The sequence below is a fragment of the Ranitomeya variabilis genome, chromosome 4 (assembly GCF_051348905.1).
Source record: "Ranitomeya variabilis isolate aRanVar5 chromosome 4, aRanVar5.hap1, whole genome shotgun sequence".
NCBI classification, from domain to species: Eukaryota; Metazoa; Chordata; class Amphibia; order Anura; family Dendrobatidae; genus Ranitomeya; species Ranitomeya variabilis.
In genome coordinates, this window is record NC_135235.1 from 207,083,713 (window position 1) to 207,102,141 (window position 18,429).

General features: G+C 41.5%; 1 long non-coding RNA gene across 3 annotated transcripts; it reads right to left on the minus strand.

Annotated features, from left to right (window-relative positions):
• Positions 1–1,071: 1,071 nt before the first annotated feature.
• On the minus strand, positions 1,072–18,193 carry LOC143770285 (uncharacterized). 3 transcript variants are annotated; one of them, XR_013214591.1, is made up of 4 exons: positions 18,054–18,193; positions 11,905–11,996; positions 1,432–1,522; positions 1,072–1,342 (listed from the first exon to the last, which is right to left on the minus strand). It is a non-coding gene; the product is annotated as an uncharacterized LOC143770285 (long non-coding RNA). The 3 variants fall into 3 exon arrangements; XR_013214589.1 differs by having other exon boundaries at positions 1,072–1,522; XR_013214590.1 differs by lacking the exon at positions 18,054–18,193 and adding an exon at positions 12,593–12,732 and having other exon boundaries at positions 1,072–1,522.
• Between the last annotated feature and the right edge of the window lie 236 nt (positions 18,194–18,429).

Consider the following 18,429-nt stretch of genomic DNA (forward strand, 5'->3'; position numbering starts at 1 on the left):
GTAACACAGCATTTTAGAAAAGGAACATCATACCAACAGTAAAATATGGTGGTGGTAGTGTGATGGTCTGGTGCTATTTTGCTGCCTTGGGACCTAGAAGACTTACTGTGGTAAATGGAACCATGAATTCTGCTGTCTACCAAAAAATCCTGAAGGAGAATGTCCGGGCCATCTGTTCGTGGGTGACTCCAAGCTGAAGTGGATTATGCAGCAGGACAATGATCCAAAACACACCAGCAAGTCCACCTCTGAATGGCTTAAGAAAAACAAAATTAAGACTTTGGGTTGGTCTAGTCAAAGTCCTGACCTTAATCCGATTGAGATGCTATGACCTTAAAAAGGTGATTCATGGAACCCTCCAATGTGGCTGAATTACACCAATTCTGCAAAGATGAGTGGACAAAAATCCTCCAGAGCGTTGTAAAAGATTCATTGCCAGTTATCGCAAACGCTTGATTGCAGATGTTGCTGCTATGGGTGGCCGACCAGTTATTAGGTTTAGGGGGCAATCACTTTTCACACAGGACCATGTAGATTTGGATTTCTTTTTCCCTTAATAATAAAGATCTTCATTTATAAACTGCATTTTGTGATTACTTGTGTTATCTCTGTCTAATATTTACATTTGTTTGGTGATCTGAAACCTTTAAATCTGACAAACATTTAGAAGAATAGGAAATCAGGAAGGAGGCAAACACTTTTTCACACAAGTGTATATATTGCCAGATAGGTACAAACAAAAGCATCCAGCAGCACTCTGCTAAAAAGAAGTCTTTACATTGTGTTGCTTGAGACATGGCGTCATGGGACGGTTTGGGGGTCACCATTAGCATACATGCCCATGACCCTGGGAGTGTACAGATCACATAAAAGGTCCCTGTTTCCTGCCAGCAGATTTCAGACATCCTGATATGGATTATCAAAGTAAATACACCCGTCTCACTGGGTCTAAAACATTTATTTAATAATATATGCAGTTTGTAATGTTAAAAGTGGTGAAAGGTCAACATTGATCCCGGATCAGGTGATATTTGTCGATTTGTTTTATGTATTCAAAAACAGCAATCGAGATATTATTAAAAATATATTTATTAGGATTTTCATTGACAACTTATTTTATTTGTTATACTCTGTATCCGCAAATAATAACATCATTGGCTTACATCATAAATGTATGATCCCTGGTGGTCCAACAACTGGGATCCCCATCAATCTCGAGAACGGGGTCCTAACGTCTGCTGTGTGAATGGAGTCGTGGTATGTATGCTCGGCTATCGCTCCATTCACTTCTATGGGATAGCCTTTCCATAGCTGAGTTCTGTTTCATGATATTCTGCGGCAGCTGAGAAAAACAGGTGAACAATACACAGTGCATTTGTAGATAAGCTCTTTTTAAAGGGATCATGTTGTCCTCCAAACATTGTGTGATACCTGCATTATGCATCATGTTTTTGAGCTGAATATTCAATAGCATCCAAGGTGGTGCATTATGTATGAATGATGCCATAGACTGTGTACAATCCTAGATGGGAAAGAGAAAGAAAACCATATTATTTTATTACTATACCCTACATAGTATAGTTATAGCGTAGTCCACAATTCACTGTTGTACATAATTTATTCAGCTTTTCCTGCTGCATCCTGGCATTGAGCTCTAAGAACATTAGCAAGTGACTGTGCAGACCCTTGCTACTTATCTATAGTAATTACCGACACTATGTGGAGGCAGTACACAATCCAGGTCATGGTCTTCACTACCTTACTAGGTGGATTTAAGGGATCACTAGGTAAAATATTTAATGAGGGGCCCCAATTGCTGCTCTTGAACATTGACCTCAATTTGGTCTCCTACTGGAACCATAGATCATGTGTTCTCGTCAGCGTCACTAATCTTTGAGAGCTATAGGGACAGACAATTCAGCGACTTTGATGGAAAGAGCCACATGCAAGGCCACCTTTACATCATCTTGGATCATCGCCTTTCTCCAAGGATTCTTTGAACTAATCTATGAATTACCAGTCTGATATGAACTTGGTTTTGGCAATGTTTCATTCATAGATGATTTTATAACACCGCCAACCTCTGGCAGCTACTGGACTGTGAAGTGTCACGTTGTGGAGTGTTATAATAAAAAAAAAAACGGCTGTGGCTGTATTTAGATGATATCACCTCCCACACAAAGTGCCGATAAATGGAAACAGGGGCTGATTTCAAGCAGCTGCAGGGCCTTGATTCCTCGTGAATTCATAAAGTCTCATACCAGGAATATGTTTCGGCTGAGATCTCGACATTCCGAATGAGCAACACATAATATCATGTGAACAATGGCCCCAAACACCCACACAGAGCAAGCCGAGCGCTGCGAGCTTATTAGGTGGGAATCACGGGAACAGTCTGAGTACGATTATATCCCATTGTGTTCTATGAGAGTATTAGTAGCAAAGTCACACAATTATATTTTATTTGTCATAGTATTGAGTTAATTATGGAACGTTGAAGATCTAAACATCAATCTTCAAAGAGCATTTTGTACCTGGGATACACATATACAGTATGTAGCAATCATTATCCGCTTATGAAAGAATGGGAAAAAGTAGGCTCCTAAAATGCAAGTTCTATCACTATGAACTCATACAACCCCAGTGGCATCATAAGGGTTGCTTGGAAATTCAAAATCACCCATAAATTCCCATTTTGACTTAAGTTCGCTTTGCCACTCCAAGACTGCAATTAACATAATGTTTCTCCAAATTTCAGTTCTCTTGTAGTTTGATTTTCCTGTATTTTAATGAATATATTTTATCTTCCACCTTCCATGCACGTCGTATAAGTCTCCTCACTCTGACATGCCAGGCTTGGCTTGTCACTCTCCACAGGGAGAAACCTTACCCCTTAGATTTCAGTCTTCAGCTTCTCACCTAGTCAAATCAGATCTCATGCTTTGCACTGAGGAGGGGCAAACACCATGAAACACTGTGTCTGCAAATTGAGATTCTGGTTTGGCTTTTATGCTAAGTCATATGGCAAGGTGTGTTAAAGGGTCGATATTGACTTTTAGGATCAGTTCTGAAGAGGCAATTTGCATATGTAACACCCGCTAGAGCAGTGGGGTACTCGGAATCGGGGTGGTCACGGCAGTGTTGACCCGGTCAGTGGCCCTGGGTGCGCAATAAAAATAAGAAAGGGGAAGTTCATAAAGGATTGTACGTGACGCCACCTGTGGTGTTTGGCTATAGATGGCCGACGCTGCTTAAGGAGACCACTGGGGCCGATGGTGATGCAGCTGGGATGGTTCTGCTCCCCTCAGGTGAAGCGGGGCCCCAGGGCTACCGGTGCAGTTTTGTAAGGGACTTGTGGACATTGGAGTGCAGGATTGAGGGCCCAGGGCTGAGGGTGCGGGAATAACTAGAGGACACAAGGGTTGCAGTTCTCTTTACCTTGAATCTCAGGTTGAAGGTGCAGTCCGGGGCACAAGTCACAGCTGGTGATGGAGATCCGGGCAGCCTGGAAGCAATTCAAAGTCCACCTAGCCAGGTGGGGTTGGAGGCCTTCCTACTGCACTGTTCTCTGGGTGCCTGGTGCTTTTAGTTCTCCTCAAGTCCCTCTCTCAGTCTGTCCACTAAGTGAAACACTACCTGCATGGCAGGCAGCTTGAACCTGTTCCAGGTGTCACTCCCTCATAGTGACTCTGGGCTCTCATATGCTGCTGTGCTTCCGGGTGTCAGCTGGAGCCAGGAGACTTACAATTTCCTGTCCTCCAGATTTGGTTGTGGGGCCTGCAGTTCCCACACAACCATGTCCAGTCTTTGGTGCGTAGTCCTGGGGTGAGCACAGTCGCAGCTCCTATCCCCCAGATTCTCCTCACTTCTTGCCTCTTCCTCCTTCACTGTCTGCTCTCTCACTGAAACTGACTAACTCTGCCTCCAGGCCAGAATTTATAGGGAAGTTCCCCTGAAATCAGGTGTTAGAGCTCCCCCTTCTGGTCTGGAGTAGGAAAGGTGTTGCATGCTGAATGTATTACCTGCTAATGGGATCCCTCCTCACTTCCAGGCAAGGCATCACCCCCTTTGGGGAAGGCAAAGCCACTGTGGCATCCAGACTCCTAGGGTGCCACACATATCTTCCACCTTCAAAGTTATGTATTGTTACGATTCAAAGAAGCAGCCAAAAGTATGAGACTAGATCTAACATCATCTCAAGGCTGAAACATCAACAGAATATGCCATAATTGTGTCATGGATGCAGGTCTTACCTTTGAGAATCACATCTATCACAAGATCATGGCCCCGTCTTGCACAGCTGTGAAAGGAGAGGTGACCATGCCTGTGGGTTTCTCTATATTCAGTTCTAATATTCAGAAAACTGTACAAATGTGGCCACCTCTCAACATTGGCAGGAGGATGGTGTTTGGGGGTCACCATTCTCAAGAATGTAGCCCATTCCAGCTTTGTGCAGGTCTATGATTTTGTACCTGAAGCTCTTTGGTCTTGCCCATATTGTAGCGGTTAGAGTCTGACTGATTAATTGAGTCTGCAGACAGGAGTCTTTAAGGGTATGTGCACACGTAGAATGATCCTCTGCGGATTTTTCTGCAGCGGATTTGATAAATCTGCAGGGAAAAAACACAGCATTTTTCCTGCAGATTTATAGCGGATTTACAGCAGTTTTTGTGCGGATTCCACTGCGGTTTTACACCTGCGGTTTTCTATTATGGAGCAGGTGTAAAACTGCTGCGGATTCCGCACAAAGAATTGACATGCTGCGGAATGTAAACTGCACTGCGGATTGCGTTTCCCATAGGTTTACATTGTACTGTAAACTCATGGGAAACTGCTGCGGACCCACAGCTGCGAATCCGCTGCGGATCCGCAGAAAAATCCGCATTGTGTGCACATAGCCTTATAAAGGTGACAATGTAAGACAGCTGTCTTTAATGCAGGTAACAAGTTTATTAGGATCGTCTAACTGGTCTGTAGGAGCCAGAACTCTTAATGGTCGGTAGGGGATCAAATACTTATTTCTCACTGCAAAAATGCAAATACATTTATATAATTTATACAATGTGATTTTCTGGATTTTATTTTTATTTTTTCTCTCAATCTTAAAATTAACCTACACTTAAAATTATAGACTGTTCATGTCTTTGTCAATGGGAAAACTAACTCAATTAGCAAGAGAGCAAATACTGTAGGGATAATGTACAAAGTAATGTCACAGTACTGGTATAACATACTGTAATGTCACATTATACGGATAGTACACAGTGATGTCACCGTACAGGAATAATACAGTGATGTCACAGTTCAGGTATAGTACACTGTGATCTCACAGTACAGAGATAATGAACACACTGATGTCACAGTACAGGGATAATACACAGTGATGTCACAGTACAGGGATAATACACACAGTGATGTCACAGTACAGGGATAATAAACACAGTGATGTAACAGTACAGGGATAATACACACAGTGATGTCACAGTACAGAGATAATACACACAGTGATGTCACAGTACAGAGATAATACACACAGTGATGTCAAAGTACAGGGATAATGAACACAGTGATGTCACAGTATAGGGATAATACACACAGTGATGTCACAGTACAGGGATAATAGACACAGTGATGTCACAATACAGAGATAATACACACAGTGATGTCACAGTACAGGGATAATATACACAGTGATGTCACAGTACAGGGATAATAACCACAGTGATGTCAGAGTACAGGGATAATACACACAGTGATGTCACAGTATAGGGATAATAACCACAGTGATGTCACAATACAGAGATAATGCACACAGTGATGTCACAGTATAGGGATAATACACAGTGATGTCACAGTATAGGGATAATACACACAGTGATGTAACAGTACAGGGATAACACACACAGTGATGTCACAGTATAGGGATAATACACAGTGATGTCACAGTACAGGAATAATACACACAGTGATGTCACAGTACAAGGATAATACACACAGTGATGTCACAGTGCAGGGATAATAGACACAGTGATGTCACAGTACAGGGATAATACACACAGTGATGTCACAGTACAGGGATAATACACACAGTGATGACACAGTAGAGGAATAATAAACTCACTGATGTCACAGTACAGGGATAATACACACAGTGATGTCACAGTATAGGGATAATAACCACAGTGATGTCACAATACAGAGATAATGCACACAGTGATGTCACAGTATAGGGATAATACACAGTGATGTCACAGTACAGGGATAATACACACAGTGATGTAACAGTACAGGGATAACACACACAGTGATGTCACAGTATAGGGATAATACACAGTGATGTCACAGTACAGGAATAATACACACAGTGATGTCACAGTACAAGGATAATACACACAGTGATGTCACAGTGCAGGGATAATAGACACAGTGATGTCACAGTACAGGGATAATACACACAGTGATGTCACAGTAGAGGAATAATAAACTCACTGATGTCACAGTACAGGGATAATACACACAGTGATGTCACAGTACAGGGATAATAGACACAGTGATGTCACAGTACAGGGATAATACACACAGTGATGTCACAGTAAAGGGACAATAGACACAGTGATGTCACAGTAGAGGAATAATAAACACACTGATGTCACAGTACACGGATAATACACACAGTGATGTCACAGTACAGAGATAATACACACAGTGATGTCACAGTACAGGGGTAATAAACACAGTGATGTCACAGTACAGGGATGATAGACACAGTGATGTCACAATACAGGGATAATACCCAAAGTGATGTCACAGTACAGGGATAATAAACAGAGTGATGTCACAATACAGGAATAATAAACACACTGATGTCACAGTACACGGATAACACACACAGTGATGTCACAGTACACGGATAACACACACAGTGATGTCACAGTACAGGGATAATAAACACAGTGATGTCACAGTACAGGGATAATAAACACAGTGATGACACAGTACAGGGATAATACACACAGTGATGTCACAGTACAGGGATAATACACACAGTGATGTCACAGTACAGGGATAATACACACAGTGATGTCACAGTACAGAGATAATACACACAGTGATGTCACAGTATAGGGATAATAACCACAGTGATGCCACAATACAGAGATAATGCACACAGTGATGTCACAGTATAGGGATAATACACAGTGATGTCACAGTACAGGGATAATACACACAGTGATGTCACAGTACAGGGAGAATACACACAGTGATGTAACAGTACAGGGATAACACACACAGTGATGTCACAGTATAGGGATAATACACAGTGATGTCACAGTACAGGAATAATACACACAGTGATGTCACAGTACAAGGATAATACACACAGTGATGTCACAGTGCAGGGATAATAGACACAGTGATGTCACAGTACAGGGATAATACACACAGTGATGTCACAATACAGGGATAATACACACAGTGATGTCACAGTACAGGGATAATACACACAGTGATGTCACAGTACAGGGATAATACACACAGTGATGTCACAGTAGAGGAATAATAAACTCACTGATGTCACAGTACAGGGATAATACACACAGTGATGTCACAGTACAGGGATAATAGACACAGTGATGTCACAGTACAGGGATAATAGACACAGTGATGTCACAGTACAGGGATAATACACACAGTGATGTCACAGTAAAGGGACAATAGACACAGTGATGTCACAGTAGAGGAATAATAAACACATTGATGTCACAGTACACGGATAATACACACAGTGATGTCACAGTACAGAGATAATACACACAGTGATGTCACAGTACAGGGGTAATAAACACAGTGATGTCACAGTACAGGGATAATAGACACAGTGATGTCACAATACAGGGATAATACCCAAAGTGATGTCACAGTACAGGGATAATAAACACAGTGATGTCACAATACAGGAATAATAAACACACTGATGTCACAGTACACGGATAACACACACAGTGATGTCACAGTACAGGGATAATAAACACAGTGATGTCACAGTACAGGGATAATAAACACAGTGATGTCACAGTACAGGGATAATACACACAGTGATGTCACAGTACAGGGATAATACACACAGTGATGTCACAGTACAGGGATAATACACACAGTGATGTCACAGTACAGGGATAATATACACAGTGATGTCACAGTACAGAGATAATACACACAGTGATGTCACAGTACAGGGGTAATAAACACAGTGATGTCACAGTACAGGGATAATAGACACAGTGATGTCACAATACAGGGATAATACCCAAAGTGATGTCACAGTACAGGGATAATACACACAGTGATGTCACGGTACAGGGATAATACATACAGTGATGTCACAGTACAGAGATAATAGACACAGTGATGTCACAGTACGGATAATACACATAATGAGCTGTAGGCTCAGTCAAATTAGAATAGAAATACAGATTTGTTTTTAGTCTAGAAACAGCGCCACTCCTGTCCACCGACAGGGTTTGGTATTGCGCTTCATACCAGATCAAGTGAATAGGGCTAGGCTGCAATACCAGACTCAACCATTGTACAAGAGTGATGCTGCTGCTGCATAAAAAGCAGATTCATTTTTCTAATCTCCTTAAAAAACAGGGTGACCGTCGCCTAATATGTAGGCAGACTGCAGCCACGCTTTTATTACACTGGCGCTTGTCAGTCGAGATTGATGAAATATGCAGTAAGCTTAGTTATATTGTGCCGTAAAGAAGAAATCCCGTCATTTTTCAGACAAACCAAAGAAGAGCAAAATGCATGAAACCACAAAGTTAATGTATTAAATGAGAAGCTCTAATCTTTAATGCTCTGAAGAGCGCCATTTAATAAATGGTTCTTTATGCAGCAGGTCAATATGCCCTTGTGTGAATTCCTGGCAATACGTCTGTGAGTACAATAACCCTGTCATGTACCCTTGTCATTCCCGAGTTCACAAGACTAAAAGCAGCTTAGAAATGAGATGCACAACACTCGTAAACTGCCCTACCCTGGTAATAAAGAGAATGTAGTTGGGATCCAAAGTGTTGGACTGTTTGACTTTAGACTCCTTGACCTTTCCTGAAAATAAAGGTCACATTTATTGGGTGATTTGTGCCAACTCTGACCTTGAGGCACGTATTTTATAAAACCTCTGAAGGTGACCTGTGGTGGTTTCACCAAAATGTTAGCAGCAGATTCGTAAGTCCTGGATTGGACTTCTTTTTTTTTCCGCAGAAAATCCCACAGAAGCTTGATTAGATTGAGATCTGGGGAATTTGGAGACGTTATCACCTTGGTCTTGTTCCTCGGACCATTCTCAAACAGTTTTTTCAGGGTATGATTGCATTGCCATGAAGGGGGTACTCAGTTTGGTCTTTGCAGTGCTGATATTGGAGGTACTTGCAAACGACAGGACCCAAGGTTCTCCAGCAGATCATGATGCTCCATCTCGCTTCTTCTCATAGAGCATCCTAGGTGACATCTCTACCACATGATGTAACCAAACCGTCTTCTTCCATTACTCAATGGTCCAGTTTTGGCACTTTTGTAGTGGTTAGAGGTCAGCAAGGGCACTCAGACCGGTCTGTGTCTACACAGCTCCATAAATAGACAGTTGACATCTTTCTATTCTATTTATTTTTCAGAACTTTTTGCTGAAGTTGATCTTCTGTGAAATCTGACCTGTCGAGCTAGTCTTCACCACGCGCCACCCACACACATCAATGGGTTTTGTGTATCCATGTTTGTCCTTCTTTGGACCGCTTTTGGTATGCACTGACCTCCGTTTTGGAGATGTTCAGCCATAGTTATTTAGCCCTCGTTACTCAGATCATTCTAAGTTTTCCAATCCATGGAAACTCACATAACTTAAATGATCTGCTGATAGCTTCTTGGTGCCTAAGTCCACAGGACCCCTTTAGGGGTCTTGGGGGCGTTCATGCCTCCACTGATCAGATCTGTATCGGCAGCGAGATGTGGACTTTCACAACAACGGGATTTAATGTTACGGCAGATGAGTGTATAGTTTGCACTGCAAACTGCTAGTTTCTCTCCTTGAAGTTACTGAGATAGGAGATGACAGTTGGTGCTTTTAAAATTCTATGGAGGAAGGAGGAGCTAGAGGCGGAGACATTCTACTGCAAGTTCTCCTGAAACCAGTTACTGTTCTCCATAGAACTTCATGAGCACCAACTGTCACCTCCTAGCTCAGTAATGGGAAAATCTGTCTTCACTGAACACAGATTTTATCCGTGAATTGAGAATTTTGAGAATGAAAGATCAATCCAACAATGCCATATTGATCCAGCCTCTGGCCACCTGGCATTCCCATTATGGTTCAATGCATTTAACCTAGAAGTATACCATAATAACATAAATCTGGCTCATTGGTCCTCACTTATCAAAACTGTGTAAATGGAGAACAGGATTTGTAGCCCTGAGCAACCAATCACAGTCCAGCGCTCATCTCCTAAAACAATACAAGATGTGAAAGCTTCTCGTAAGAACGCTCCATTCCCATTCATGTCATTCTAAGGGTGACCACGCAATATGGCAGCTTAATGGATTATTCAAAAAATCATGTTATTCCATAGTCATAGGATAGGACAATATGAGGCAGGCTTCATCAGTGGGAAGTAGGCAGTGTCGGACTGGGGTGCCACCAGTAAACAACTCCAGGACCCCACTTTTCAGCTACATGCAAATGTGACATTATCCTCAATCACAAATTTACATAAGAATGATCTGGGGGTAGATTGTTAAATGAATAAGATTTCGCCTCTGTCTCTACATAGTGATTCATGTATAACGTGCCTGTACTGTAAATATAAGTAAATATAAGTAAATCTAAGATAAATACAAGTAAATATGTACAAGTAAATATATAAGTAAATACAAGTAAATATAAGAGGGTGGTGGCCCACCAGAGGATTCCCCGGTTCTCCCGAGGGACAGTCCAAGCCTGGGAGTAAGGCTCCTGCCCCTGGGAGGCAATTTTTATAGAAGTAATTGCACAGTCCTTTCTTTGGCTTCACTAACATGTAGATTAGCAAAATGAATGACTCGTTCTGTGTTATGAAAAAAAAAAAAGGAATCTTAAGAGATAGTTTTAATTTTAGTATGGACTTCCAATAAAGACGGTGAGTCCCAGAGATCATCTTGGTCTGTCTGCTGAGGCATTATCTTGTTGTTTTTTTTTATCATGTCCTACTAAAAAAAGTTCAAGAAGCAACAGAATATGGAATAAAACTGAGAACCGAAGTCCAACTTCTGAGTTGGACCCCAATTTGTATGGATTGGAGGTGCACATGCTCAACCATCACTTTATTCATTGTCTATGGGACAACGCGGTGGAAAGCCTCACGATTTATGTGACTTGCCATTGTGCAATTATTTTTTTGCTGTGAAAAAAAAGCAGGTAACATACATTGAAGTCTGTCGGGGTGACCTCTGACCTAAAGTTCAGCATTGATAGATGCCGTGGTCGCAGTAGGTAGCGAATCGCAGTGTGATCCCATTGTATGCACAGTCACACTGCAACACCACGCTCTTCATATAATACCAAACTGTCTCTCCAAAAATGACCTATTAGTTTGTGAGCTCTTATGGCAAGTGCTCTTTTCCATACTTATCTTTCTATTAAACCATATGAGCTGCTCCTTTTATTATTAGAATTATTTGCCCCCCGCCCGTGCGTGTAACAGCACAGGAGCACAGATTAATAATTAATACAAATATTACTTGCACACTTCCCTGGTCTTGCACTCCTTGTGATTATCATCCCATAAAAAAAAAACCTTAAGTGAAAATCTGCAGACTGTTACCTCTTCACGGGGACCCAGGCTGCAGATTATCCCAGGTTTAACCCCTTACCTCCTGTGAAGTGCTGTAGGGAACCTCCCTGCAGTAACGTCCCCGTGCTCGCTTCACTCCAGCCGGTTTCCAATGACACATCCCACACGGGTCTGAGGATACAGAATATCATTTTTTTCCACACTTCACGTTAATAAAGCAGCTACAGATGGACGACCCTGACTGTCGTAGGCTGCACGATAGGTAAGTGACTTACTATGTGGCAAACGTAACCCTGACCCCTGGAGCTTGCAATCAAAATCGTAACCAATGTCCTTAAGCATTAACCTTTGTGGGTCTTTAATAAAGGTAGGATACCCTATTACTAGCTGCCCATACAATATAGAATATACAAGAGAACCTAGTACAATTAGTAATGTATGTGATTAGAATCCAAATTATTGCACCTACGTGTTTCTTAACAGGATCCTAACACAACTCTACAGCATTTCTTTGTAATTTCCCTTAAGGTGGCACCTTCGCTTCTGCACAACGGTTTTCAATGCAGCCCTAATACTATCATTCACAATGTCTCCTAAGATAATGGGAAAGGTGGGGGAACAGTCGGTTCCCCCATCTTGCTTTTCTGCATTACCCAAGAAGCCACGCTTCGAGACTCCTTGCAGAAACTGCTACAGGTGCAGCACGCTGGAGTCTGTCCTCCGCTGCGTTCTTGCTTGCTTGCAATCTTCCCCCCTTTTGCACTTGCCTGGGTATAGTCCTATAAAAACAATTCCTTCATCTGGTTGGGAACGAAGAATTAAAGAAAAAAAAGGATGAAGATTGATAATCCACCTTAACGAGGCGATGATGTCATAACACTGTCTGCAGTAGACTGGGCACAACCCCATTCTGCATCTTTCAAGCTGGGGAGAGATACACACACAGGCTCATACCATTCTGCTTTTTTTTTTTTTTTTTCCCTTTTTTTTTTTTTTTTTTTCTCGATACCTCCCATTCTTTTTGACACGGCGGCACCAGCAGGCCAGGCGAGCCAACAATATTAATCCCCTTCTGCGATCGAGATGATGATACCTTTTTCTCTATAGAATTCCTTTTCTTTCTTTTTTCTTTTTTTTTTTTTTTTTTTTCAACCCCACAATTTTTTTCATTCACAAAGAAGCTGTTGCCCGGAGGCGACGTCGTTAGCTGCTAATCTCGTTACATGTTCTTGGTTTTTTTATTTTTTTTGGGGGGAGGGGGGGGATTTAATCCTGAAAAAAAAGGGAATACGAATCTGTCTTTACAGATTGCATGGAAGAATGTCTTGTTTTTTTGGAAAGGGGGCAACTTAAGCCAAGGACCTGTTTGAAGGCATACGTGCCCATTTACCAGTAAGTACTGCATGTCGGCTACCTTAAGGGGGTGGTATAGGGGAGGGAATGGTGCAGTAAACCATGGAGATGAGGATTTCTGGGGCAAATGTGCCATCCGCATAGACAGAATGAAGCAGCCATTTATTTCTAGAAACTATTGACCGTATGACATTATCCATTGACTTGATGGAGTTGCTGAGGCTGGAGCTACTTGTGCACCTGCTGCTGCCATACAGTGCAGTGATAATAGCCATCCTTGCAGGCTGGAGGACATTCTATCCTTTTCACTATTTGGTCAATGCAGCACCAGAAGGATGGGGGGATGACACTCGCTATTAACCTATTGTTGACCGCTCACAATCAGGCGAATGCAATATGACCCATTGCCCTTGCAGGATGCCAGTTTGCAGCATGGTAGGAGACACTGGAGAAGAACAGGAGATGGCGGGGTGACTTTCCGCAGGCCTATAGAGAAGCAGACGGTTCATTATTCACATGTCTTTAACTTGTGCAAAGTTTTGCATGCCTATAATCCTAATCATTATATAGTTCTGGGGGGAGGAAGCTGCAAATAGCATGAAGGGCTATGGGGCAGGCGATGCAGGTGACGGGTACGGTGGCTGATGTGGGAGGGGGGTAAGGATGCCAATGGTAGGGATATACTATAAGCAATGCAGTCTACTGGCACTATAGAGGCGGCTGTGTACACTACATGGAGATTATGTGCTAAGATGCTCAATGGGCAGGAGGGAAAGATGTAGACACCATTGCTTCTTATTGTTTTGTAGCCAATTATGTTCTTCATGTAATCAAAAAGGCCATTGGTGATTTGCTGGAATGAGCTGGGGGTGTCTTATAATACTACCGCAGAGTAGGAAAATAATACCGTACAGGCAGTGAGTATATGGATAACCTAGTAACCGTGCAACTCATATGGATGGATACATGATAGATAGATAGATAGATAGATAGATAGATAGATAGATAGATAGATAGATAGATAGATAGATACAACGAAGGATAGATAATAGATAGATAATAGATAGATAGATAGATGATAGATAGATAGATAGATAGATAGATAGATAGATAGATAGATAGATAGATACAAGGAAGGATAGATAATAGATAGATAGATAATAGATAGAAGATAAATAGATAGATAGATAGATAGATAGATAGATAGATAGATAGATAGATAGATAGATACAAGGAAGGATAGATAATAGATAGATAGATAAATAGATAGATAAATAGATAGAAGATAGATAGATAGATAGATAGATAGATGATAGATAGATAGATAGATAATAGATAGATAGATGATAGATAGATAAATAGATAGAAGATAGATAGATAGATAGATAGATAGATAGATAGATAGATAGATAGATAGATAGACAATAAATAGATAGAAGATAGATAGATACATAGATAGATAGATAGATAGATAATAGATAGAAAATAGATAGAAGATAAATAGATAGATAATAGATAGATAGATAATAGATGATAGATAGATAATAGATAGATAATAGATAGATGATAGATAGATAGATAGATAGATAGATAGATAGATCATAGATAGATAGATAATAGATAGACAGATAATAGATAGATAATAGATAGAAAGATGCAAGGAAGGATAGATAATAGATAGATAGATAGATAGATAGATAGATAGATAGATAGATAGATAGATAGGTAGATGCAAGGAAGGATAGATAATAGATAGATAATAGATAGAAGATAAATAGATAGATAATAGATAGATCATAGATAGATAGATAATAGATAGATAATAGATAGACAGATAGATAGATAGATAGATAGATAGATAGATAGATAGATAGATAGATAGATAGATTGCTCGATAGATGCATAGCTAAAAAATAATACAATTTGTATATAATTGTCTGGCATGTTTGTGTGTATGCAAAATAGATAAATATTGGGCCAGGTAGATACACAGAGAGCTCTGACTGTATAAGTTGGAGATTTGCATAGGTAGATTGATTCACAGACAGATAGATATTGCAGTGTGCAGGCATTCTAGACTGAAGACTAATGACTGATCGATATTTGCTCTCGCCCCCTCTGGGCTTCTTGTTCCATTGTGATCCGTCTTATTTAGACCCTGGGGCTGCACACACATATGGAGGATGGTGGGCACTGGAGAGGATGGTGGGCACTGGAGAGGATGGCGGGCACTGGAGGATGGTGGGCACTGGAGAGGATGGTGGCCACTAGAGAGGATGGCGGGCACTATAGGATGGTGGGCACTGGAGAGGATGGCGGGCACTGGAGAGGATGGCGGGCACTGGAGGATGGTGGGCACTGGATAGGATGGTGGCCACTAGAGAGGATGGCGGGCACTATAGGATGGTGGGCACTGGAGAGGATGGCGGGCACTGGAGGATGGTGGGCACTGGAGAGGATGGCGGGCACTGGAGGATGGTGGGCACTGGAGGATGGTGGGCACTGGAGAGGATGTGCAGCTCTGCAGCCCCCATGTCTGCTCATGCAGCACTGTGGCCCCTCACCAGGCACAGTCAGTGGCTGCTCTGCGTCCCCTACAACCATCATCCTCCCTCACAACAATCGCCATTTCTCCTTCCCGCAGCGCCTACAGAGTGCAGGATGGCCACCGAGACACCAGCCCATCCCCCATCCTCCTACAGAAGCCAGCCTGGTGGAGGGTATGAGAGCTGCTGAGGGAGAGATCCAGGTGCCGGGAAGAGCTAATGCTAGCGGGCGGCCGGATCACCGGGGATCACTGCAGGCGGATCACATGTCTGTGCTGGGGTAACAGCGCCATTAGGAGGGGAAGATTCTGCAGAGATGGGAAAGGGCGAATCACTCACTGAGTGTCTGAGCAAGGACAGGAGTGGGGACATCTCCTCTGCAGCCTCCTCTGTCACCTACAGCTCCCCTTCAGGTCCTGATGCTGCAAAAGCACCAAGCTAATCAGAATAACAGTACAGAGGAGATGATGGAGAGAGAAAGGATGGAGAATGCGAAACACTGAGTGTGTGTGTGAGGCATTACTGATCCAATCATCCATCCATCGTATCTTTCTATCATCTATCTATCTATTATCTATCTATCTATTATCTATCTATCTATATATTATCTATTATCTATCCATCTACCTACCTATCTATCATTATCGACTGTATCCATTATCTATCTATCTATCTATCTATCTATTATCTATCTATATATCTATTATCTATCTATGTTTCCAGAGATATATCTATATACAGATAAAAGACGACTGCATAGCTATACAAGACTACAAATTTTGTCATTTATCTACTGCTCTTTCACGATTATATACACATTATATAGACAGTTCTTGGCTGTATAGTCTCTGTACGATAGAAAGATAGATAGATAGATAGATAGATAGATAGATAGATAGATAGATAGATAGATAGATAGATAGATAGATAGATAGATAGATAATACATAAATAGATAGATAATAGATACATAGATAATAGATAGATAGATAATAGATAGATAGACAGATAGATAGATGATAGATAGATAGATAGATAGATAGATAGATAGATAGATAGATAGATAGATAGATAGATAGATAGAGCAGTAACTATGGGAGATAGACAGAAAAGTATAGAAAAAAAATTGTGCGCCTTGTATTGTATCTGAATGAAGACACTATGTTTGCACAGTAGAATACCTACATACAGTACAGTATAGTACAGTGCCTATATACAGTACAGTGCCTACATACCTACATACAGTACAGTGCCTATATACAGTACAGTGCCTATATACAGTACAGTGCCTACATACCATACAGTGCCTATATACAGTACAGTGCCTACATACCTACATACAATACAGTGCCTACTTACCTACATACCTACATACAGTACAGTGCCTATATACAGTACAGTGCCTACATACCTACATACAGTACAGTGCCTACTTACCTACATACCTACATACAGTACAGTGCCTATATACAGTACAGTGCCTACTTACCTACATACAGTACAATGCCTACTTACCTACATACAGTACAATGCCTACTTACCTACATACAGTACAGTGCCTACTTACCTACATACAGTACAGTCCCTACACCACACAGGCAGTTAGCTGCAGGACTCGAACAAGCATACACTATGATAAATTTCCCTTGCATCAGCAGAAAAGACACAACCACAGGAGCAGCCACAGTACAGCAGCAGACCATATACAGGGGCTTGTGCTGGAGACCATGTCATCATAGTGCGGAGCCACAAGATCACTTACCTTATCACTGCTCAGCATATCGATCATGCAAGAAAACAGCCCACTCAGCCTTTTCCTACCTGACTGCACAGCACCAAAACAGCCCCCATCAGAGACTCCTAACATTGCAGTGGAGCATATGCAGCGTCAGTAGTAAAATCTACACAATTACCGACCTATACAGAAAACTGGGCTCCTAATTGTATCCAATTTCACCATTAATTACATATCACCATCAACTCATCACTCATACTATATGCCATAGATGGGGAACGCACAGATAATATTAAATTACTGATTATCCCATATTGAATGCATCAAAATTAACTCTCAATACTGACACTTGAAAGGAGTATTAATAGGATTATTGATCATGCACCAAACTTTGATGGCCAAATACAGTACATAAGAAACAAAAAGAAAACAGCATAAACCTAGAAACTATAGAAGTGTAGCCCATGTTGTGAATGGTATGTGCAATGAGGTGCAGGTGTAGAGGTGCAGTCATCAGCCTGGATTGTAAATGGGGACCTCAATGATGATGATGATGATGATGATAATGTTGAAAAAGAATAGTAGTAAAATAAACCTGTCTGTTTCCTGTTACAGATTTCCAGCAGAAGCAAATCCATCTGTGGATAAAGTATTCATCCAATGTCCTTCCTTAGTCTTCCAAGCTCAATGCTAGCAGGTGGACTCCTAGGAGCTATCTAGAGATACATCTTTTTTTCTATAGAGAGGTCTATAGGAAGAACTGACTATAGCTGGACCCTTCTTGCAGCTTTCAGTACTAAGTCTCTTCTTTTTGGGGAGGGGGGTGCAGAGAGTGAGTGAGGAGGATTGTGTTGATGCTGAAGCTGAGGGTGATGACGTTTCTACATTGAAGCCACACGATTCGATGTCCTGGTGAAACCTGATCTCTACTTGCGGATTTCTCCAGGAAAAAAAAAAAAAAAGGAAAAGGA